The sequence below is a fragment of the Triturus cristatus genome, chromosome 4_1 (genome assembly GCF_964204655.1).
Source record: "Triturus cristatus chromosome 4_1, aTriCri1.1, whole genome shotgun sequence".
NCBI classification, from domain to species: domain Eukaryota; kingdom Metazoa; phylum Chordata; class Amphibia; order Caudata; family Salamandridae; genus Triturus; species Triturus cristatus.
The window spans coordinates 78147139-78156430 of record NC_140585.1 but is presented as its reverse complement, the minus strand read 5'-3'; the positions used below and the strand labels follow the sequence as shown (position 1 = coordinate 78156430).

The following is a 9292-nucleotide window of genomic DNA, read 5'->3' as shown; positions in this document are numbered from 1 at the left end:
TGCAGGGGTAGGAGGGGTGCGGGACTGTTGGAGGAGGGACACTACTGCCGTTAGGGAGGAGGCCACGGACTGATTGGTCCTCTGTAGGCCAGACATGCCCAATGAAATGCCCTCCATGAACGACACCAGATGCATCAATAGAGTGGTGTGTACATGGAGGACACTCAGCATCGATGTCTGCCGTACATGGACCTGTCTAAGTAAGTCCACAGACTCCTCACTCAGGGCAGCAGGGGACACAGGGGCAGGGAGTGCGGTGCCTGGCACAAAGGAGACATGCTTCCAAACACGGGAGCCTCCACAGACCTCTGGGATGGGAGCCGATGGCAGGGTGGTGTTAGTGGTGGTGGGGGCGGTGACGGGGACAGCCTCACTAGCTGGTATTTGGTGGCTGCTGACACCCGCCTCCACAAGGGAGTCATCCTCAGAGCTGCTGTGGCCCTCAGCTGGGGGGATGGTGCTGACGACTCCTCGGTGTGGCTCCACTCGCCCTCTGTGCCACTGGGTCCCCCCGACTCCTCTCCTTCTGTCCCTGTCAGGCTCTGTGGCTCCTCCTGGTCCGTGGAGCTGTCCCCTCCTGTGGCCGTGGATGTATCTGGATAGGAATAGGAAGAAAGAGAACAACATCAGTCACCTGCACTGACTGCACACACCACAGTGAGTACATCACATCACAGGGCAAGCCCTGGCATCATCAGCTGAACACTGCTCAAAGTCCCAACACTGTTTAGGATAAGCCAATTGTCATTCTCAACATCAACCAAGGCACACATATCCCTCCTTGACTTGCACCCATATGTCTGTTGCATGTTGGATGCTAATACCCCAATGTCCCGACATGCACCACCCACACATCAGTTGGACATGCAAGTGAACATGTAGGAGTATGCCACTATACACACAGCACATCTCTTGCCACTGACTCAGTACAGGTGTCCGGATGAAGGGATGGGCAGAGACTCATTTAACATGGTTGTGAGGCATGCCAGCAACACACACTATGATGTTCTCATGTCCTGATAGTCAATGCCACAATGGGGTGCATGGTGCACACTTGAACACAATGCAGTATCACTCATAGCAAATGAAATGCCATGGCACTGGCATGCCTGGAAAGTCAGTCAACACTGTCTCCTGTCACAGGGGAAGGGCATCCAGCCAACAACAGTATGCTATGTGTCACAATCATAGCTCAGGGGTAAAGGAATCTCTGCAGCTGACAAGTGCACTTGCCAATCCCCTACAACCAACATATCCAGGACCCAGAAGACCCCACATCATGCAAATCAGACATATGAGTCTCTGCAAACACAACTCCATGTACATTAGCACATCACAGTCTGCCGTGCATGTAACCCAGCTGCCTGAAGTACACAGTTGCATACACCATTGTGCGCTGTCAGATGATCACACACCTATATGTCACACAGGTCTTGTCTCTCACAGTCACATATCAGATGTCCTGCTGACCCTCAAAATCATGGACACCCAGTTGCACGTGACAGGAAGCCCCACCATAATGACACAGAAGCAGACACCTAAAGGCACATGTCACGAAGCACAACCTGTAAATTGATACACAGGAGTGGGATTACAGAGTGTCTCTAAATGCCCTTGAGGAGGCATGACTGCCCAGGTCTACGTGAAACAGTGTTTGGCCCTGCACAGTAGTCAGGTGGCTAAGCAAGTGTGACATACTTTATATACATACTCCTGAGGCCCACAAATTGGAGTCCCCTGCTGCATGGGTTTGTTGGAAATACCCCAGCCACATGTGGCGAGTCAGACCAGCAATTGGAACACATATCAAGGGCACACACAGATCACATGTCAGATCCCATGCACCCATTACAAACACAGGAATGTTGGGAGGAACTAAGGTGCACAAACTCATCACACAAGGACAGTTTACAACCCTGGTGAATGACAGACATACTGCACAGAATGCGGTACATGGCCATGAGGTCGAAGCTCACGTAACCATCAGAATACCTGCCACAGTCCCAGGGCAATGCAGAACCCAAGCAGAACCACAAGGCACACATGCTGACACCTGCAAACATTGCAGCCCTGAACCGGACAAGTGGGAGCAGTCACACACACATACACATGTCTCAATCACTGAAAGGTACCACCTAGGGACAACCACATGATATTGCGAACAAACAAGTGCCTTGGGGAACCCTGATTGTGTCCCATCTGCGTCTGACCACATCATCACCACTGAGAACAAACAAATCCCAATGATGAACCACCAATTAACAGTAGTGTGTCATGTACCCACACATCTGGTAGCCCATGGCAAAGTTGTGAGATGAACACAGTACCACTCAGCAAGCATCAACAACAGGAACATATCAAGGGAACACTGCCTGTGTGTGAAAAGGGATGTGGACACACACACATGCTCATACAACACACACCATGGGCCCAGGCTATGTCACGGGACAAAATATCAACAGAAATTACCGACTGCCTACAGCAAAGGAATATAGATAAGCCCAGAACTGGGTCTGGATTACATAGGCAACCACAAACCGTGACTGACACAGAAGGGCAGAGGGACGTAAGTCAAAATCAGTTTATTTAAATGTAAAGAATCAAGATAATTGTCGATAAGAAAGAGAATAAATAACAAATTACATGATACAAACACATCCGTGACATAGCCTGAGGGGACCCAACTCCTGTGTAAGTCCAGCTGTGCCAAACATCGTCACAGCACGTCCCACTCATGTCAGCAGAACACTTGGTCAGTCAGCCATCCGTTACCACACAATGAAGGCTCTGGTCACAACAGCCTGGGTACGTGAGTCTCCCCTAAGTCATCTGCACATACTCAACACATATGTACAGCAAGTTGCACAGAGGACCCAGTTGCTCCTATACCAATGATGCCCACACCTGTAGGTCCAGTGGAGATGCGCCCAAAGTCAGGGAAATAGACAAATTGGACAATGGGAAGCACATCATATGTGCATGGGTGCAAGCCACAGATGTAACCATGCAAATTAAATGTTCACAGAGATGTCCACAAATTGTTGATCATGACACACACAGTTAGCTGCAGAGGATGACATGGATGCCGACCAGAATAGAATACATATCTCATGGACCACATGGAGTACCTCACATCAACACATCAGTATTCAACATTGGAAACCAAGCATTACAGGTGCAAGTGCATGCTAAATGTCATCAACCTAATGTACAGCTAAATCAAGTTCACAAGGATAAAGAAAAAAGCTTTATTCAGCATATGAAAATTGAAACGTCTGTTAAAACAAAAGGCCAATGGCCAGTCCATCATCAAATTACCATGAGTGAACTTGAGTGACAACTGTCACACGTTGCTTGCCTACACTGGAAGGACAGGGGACATCACCTCAGAGGGGCATACATGGGGGCAGGCCAGGCACCGCAGGGACAGGATCAGGGCACAGCAGAAGGAGGCAGTGAAGGGGTGGTGGATGCAGGAGAGTCACTTGCAACTGCAGTGGAGCTGACTTAAGTGGTGGGTGCAGTCACAACTGTGGGGCACAAGTCAGATGGGATAGGTGCCGGCACAACTTCAGTGGGCAGGTCAGATGAAGTGGATTTGGTCCCCACTGCAGTGCCCAAGTCAGACGTGGTGGTCGTGGACTTCACTACCGTGCCTAAATCCATGTGAGCGTAATTGGGCGCAGGTGAGGTCGGCAGGACAGACGGGGGGGGGGACACGGTCCCCACATCAGTGGCACTAACCGTTTGACCGGGCGTGGAGGAGAACGTGGTAGGGCCTCAGCATTTTGGGGATGGTGTATCTGTGGGTGGGGGAACCCGGGGCAGGGTGTGGCGGTGGAACCTCTGGAGTGGTTGCCTGAGGGATGGAGGACGGAGACTTTGCCTTGGAGCTGCGTCGCGGCGGTGGGTTCTTGCTCTTCCGGTTCCGGGGGGACTTGCAGGTGGGGGTCTCAGTCTGACTGCGCCTAGGGGAGGGTGTCCGGGTGTGAGGGGAACTCCCCTCTGTATATGGGGACTTCCTCTTCCCCTTGTAATCAGGATCTGCTGGGTTGGTGGGGAAGAAGCGAAGGTCACAGAGGAAGAGCTTGTGTGGATATGGGGTTGCAGGTGAGGCAAGGGAAGGGGGCTGGGAGGGAGAGGTTTTGGAGGACTGCGTGGTGGTTGTGGATGACTGTGTGTGTGTCTGCAAACCAACCCCTATCAGTGTGGTATCAGTCCCCTGCGCTTGCTTGTGTGCCCGTCTAGCCCTTGGTTTGGGTGTTTGTGTGCTGCCCGTGTCTGTGGCTTTGTGAGAATGTGCAGGTTTGTGCATGCTTGGGATAGGTAGACTGCTAGGAATCGTGGGTGGTGCAGGGGTAGGAGGGGTGCGGGACTGTTGGAGGAGGGACACTACTGCCGTTAGGGAGGAGGCCACGGACTGATTGGTCCTCTGTAGGCCAGACATGCCCAATGAAATGCCCTCCATGAACGACACCAGATGCATCAATAGAGTGGTGTGTACATGGAGGACACTCAGCATCGATGTCTGCCGTACATGGACCTGTCTAAGTAAGTCCACAGACTCCTCACTCAGGGCAGCAGGGGACACAGGGGCAGGGAGTGCGGTGCCTGGCACAAAGGAGACATGCTTCCAAACACGGGAGCCTCCACAGACCTCTGGGATGGGAGCCGATGGCAGGGTGGTGTTAGTGGTGGTGGGGGCGGTGACGGGGACAGCCTCACTAGCTGGTATTTGGTGGCTGCTGACACCCGCCTCCACAAGGGAGTCATCCTCAGAGCTGCTGTGGCCCTCAGCTGGGGGGATGGTGCTGACGACTCCTCGGTGTGGCTCCACTCGCCCTCTGTGCCACTGGGTCCCCCCGACTCCTCTCCTTCTGTCCCTGTCAGGCTCTGTGGCTCCTCCTGGTCCGTGGAGCTGTCCCCTCCTGTGGCCGTGGATGTATCTGGATAGGAATAGGAAGAAAGAGAACAACATCAGTCACCTGCACTGACTGCACACACCACAGTGAGTACATCACATCACAGGGCAAGCCCTGGCATCATCAGCTGAACACTGCTCAAAGTCCCAACACTGTTTAGGATAAGCCAATTGTCATTCTCAACATCAACCAAGGCACACATATCCCTCCTTGACTTGCACCCATATGTCTGTTGCATGTTGGATGCTAATACCCCAATGTCCCGACATGCACCACCCACACATCAGTTGGACATGCAAGTGAACATGTAGGAGTATGCCACTATACACACAGCACATCTCTTGCCACTGACTCAGTACAGGTGTCCGGATGAAGGGATGGGCAGAGACTCATTTAACATGGTTGTGAGGCATGCCAGCAACACACACTATGATGTTCTCATGTCCTGATAGTCAATGCCACAATGGGGTGCATGGTGCACACTTGAACACAATGCAGTATCACTCATAGCAAATGAAATGCCATGGCACTGGCATGCCTGGAAAGTCAGTCAACACTGTCTCCTGTCACAGGGGAAGGGCATCCAGCCAACAACAGTATGCTATGTGTCACAATCATAGCTCAGGGGTAAAGGAATCTCTGCAGCTGACAAGTGCACTTGCCAATCCCCTACAACCAACATATCCAGGACCCAGAAGACCCCACATCATGCAAATCAGACATATGAGTCTCTGCAAACACAACTCCATGTACATTAGCACATCACAGTCTGCCGTGCATGTAACCCAGCTGCCTGAAGTACACAGTTGCATACACCATTGTGCGCTGTCAGATGATCACACACCTATATGTCACACAGGTCTTGTCTCTCACAGTCACATATCAGATGTCCTGCTGACCCTCAAAATCATGGACACCCAGTTGCACGTGACAGGAAGCCCCACCATAATGACACAGAAGCAGACACCTAAAGGCACATGTCACGAAGCACAACCTGTAAATTGATACACAGGAGTGGGATTACAGAGTGTCTCTAAATGCCCTTGAGGAGGCATGACTGCCCAGGTCTACGTGAAACAGTGTTTGGCCCTGCACAGTAGTCAGGTGGCTAAGCAAGTGTGACATACTTTATATACATACTCCTGAGGCCCACAAATTGGAGTCCCCTGCTGCATGGGTTTGTTGGAAATACCCCAGCCACATGTGGCGAGTCAGACCAGCAATTGGAACACATATCAAGGGCACACACAGATCACATGTCAGATCCCAGACATTGGGGAAACAAATGAACCACCCATGAAACACACAACAGAGTCACGGGAACAGATGCTGTCCAGTAGCTGAAGCATAGCTGACTGCAGGTACATAGTGCCCTAGTGACACAAGAAACAGACTGTAGGGACCACACCTGTGGAATAGATGAGGAGGGTGCATCACACAATTGAGGGACCTGAGTATTGGACTACAAGACCTACATAATGTGGAAGTGTGACCAGGCCAAAAGACTGCAATTAGCATGTCAGACATAGTACACAGATTAGACATGGACTTACCGCATTCTTGCTGCTGTCTGGCCTTCAGCTACCTATCCAGGTCTGGGAATTCCAACGCCAGGATCCGTAGCATGTGGGGGGTCAGGGTCGGGTGTCAGCCCCTCCTGCGTGGAGGTGACAGCTTCAGCTGGACTCTAGCTATCCTCCGGTTCAGCCCGAAGGTCCTGCCACCTCTTTTGGCAGTTGCGGATCCGGCGCTTGTAGACCCCCACCGAACGAACTGCCCGGTCGATGGTCAGCCATATCTCCTGCTTCTGGTGGGCATCAACCTATGAGGATGACAAAGTTAAAAGTACATTAACACACATGCCCCATATTTGTGCTGCACACATTTGGAGATACATGTCATCATCACAAAGGGAAATGAGTTACACAGGTAGTGCAACCATGGGGGAGGACAAATCACCTGCATGTTTGAGATGTTAACAATGCCTGGGAAGTTTAAGTTTGCACTAATGCACTTTAGCAGCAGAACACCTGTTCCTTACATGTACCTACACACTTTCGGGGATGAAAGTAGTCAGTGAGAATGCTTGCCACTGGTGTACACACTGCTAGTACTGCTAGTCCGACAACATGCACAATTAGGAAGGCAGTGGAATGCACACTCACCTGCTCCTCTGCTTTCCCATACAGCTTGCTGTACTGTGGAAGGAGCCCATCCAGCCAGGCCTGGTTCTCCTCCTCAGTGAAGGCTGGGGCCCTCTCCAGAGTATCTGCCATAGCAGGAGCCAGAGGATGCAGAGACAGCAGCAGTGGTAGCAGGGATGTGGTCCAGGAGCATGTAGTGCAGGCAAGTGAGCTTCCTGGGGGCCAGCCAGCCTTATATCTGTGCTGCAGAGGCAGAATCTGTGCCACGTGTCCCAAGTGATAGGTCCAACACGGTTGCATTCTATGAATCTGGCCAATCCATGGAAATGTACGACTCGTACACGCCTTCCGCATCGTTCAAATCTTCACCTTCATGAAACACTAGTAATTGCAACATTGTTGTAGGCATCCAACTGAATTTCCAGCGCACAACTCGTACAAGTTTTGAATCCGCATCCATCTCCATGACAGTTCAGAGCCAATGGGTGTGTCTGGCTCGGTCAACTGACGGTACAACGCGTATTTTGAAAATACACATGCACCCGTCTCCATACGATTCAATGGCCAAGGCGTACGCCTGGCTCAGACCATGCCTGCCCGATGCGCATGCATGATAGTCACCCGCGTTGGAGCTCATTGCAGTCAATGGCAAAGCGTACGCACGGCTCGGTCATGACCCGTGCAATGCGTACGCATTGTCACCCGCGTCGGGCCTCATTGCAGTCAATGGCAAAGCATACGCACGGCTCGGTCACGAACCGTGCAATGCGTATGCATTGTCACCCGCGTCGGACCTCATTGCAGTCAATGGCAAAGCGTACACACGGCTCGGTCATGACCCGTGCAATGCGTACGCATTGTCACCCGCTTCGGGGCTCATTGCAGTCAATGGCAAAGTGTACGCACGGCTCGGTCATGAACCGTGCAATGCGTACGCATTGTCACCCGCGTCGGACCTCATTGCAGTCAATGGCAAAGCATACGCGCGGCTCGGTCGTGACCTGTGCAATGCGTACGCATTGTCACCCGCGTCTGGCCTCATTGCAGTCAATGGCAAAGCGTACGCACGGCTCATGAACCTCATTGGTGTGACCATTTGACGGCTTCAACACACACTTACTGGCCAGGGACTCATGTGCACACCTACCACACTACAGCATTGACCACACAGTGTCCCATGGCATGTAAGGCTGCACTCCCAGTGTGTTGGGGGGGCACAAATGGTTTGTTGGGTGGCACTTTTGTTCAGCCACTCCCAGGCTGTGCACGTGTACATGGGGGCAGAATCCTTTGTGTGTCTTGCACATTACCACTGTGATGTGCAAATGTACAGTAATGGGCATGAGTCACGGACACAGTTTCATGTTGGATATGTTTAGGACATGTCACATACACCCTGATTCCTAGGGGTGATGGCATGTACATCACAGTGAGACCTGTCACCACAATTCTGATGAACACCCACAGTCTGTGTGCATGTTGTGTCTCAGATGTGTCTGATCAAATGTGCCCAATGGGAGACAGTCTCCACATCCAATGCGTATATGCATCTACCTTGATGGTGTGTGTGTGTCTAAGAGACGTACATGTAGGGCCTGCAGGGACAACAGTGGCCACTACCTGTGGGACTCACGCTTGCCTTGTGGTGTGTACGTGATACGCCATGTCCATGGCATTGTTGATGTGGCAATACAGGGACCCTGGGTTTCTGCATGGCAAAGATCTGTGATGCCTGGGAGACATCAGGCCTCACTTGTCACTGTGATGTGTATTTTTAACATCACAGCAGTACATAGGTCGGGTGACACAGCCAGATGATTGTTCATTGTACTACATGGGACTCATGTGGACATGTGGAATTGAGATGTGAGGTGATGGTCATGTAGGTAACACATGTGCCCATGCCCAAAAGCATATACCTCAGTACATTGTGTAATGTCATGATGTATCATGTGATATTGAGCCTGGTCATGGCCACATGGGTGGATGAACCGACAATCGTCCTTTTGTTCATCTCTGTTCTGCAGGGCACCAGCTGTCCATCAACTGTTCCCAGACCTTGCAACCATGCAGGAACGTGACTGCATCCGACGGTACCGCTTCACCAGGCCACTGATTGAGGAGTTGGCAGAGCAGTTGGCGCCACATCTGCTACCTGGCCGGACATACCCTACAGCACTGACCCCAGAGGTGAAGGTGATGGCAGCCCTGCACTTCTTTGCTACT

The 9292-nt window shown here is 51.7% G+C and overlaps 1 long non-coding RNA gene across 1 annotated transcript in view; it reads right to left on the bottom strand.

Moving 5' to 3' along the window:
* Positions 1–6715: 6715 nt before the first annotated feature.
* Positions 6716–9292, bottom strand: part of LOC146839572 (uncharacterized) — a 62482-nt gene continuing 59905 nt past the window's right edge. The window contains exon 3 of the long non-coding RNA XR_014980687.1: positions 6716–6744. This is a non-coding gene — a long non-coding RNA (uncharacterized LOC146839572). The remainder of the gene's footprint in view (positions 6745–9292) is intronic.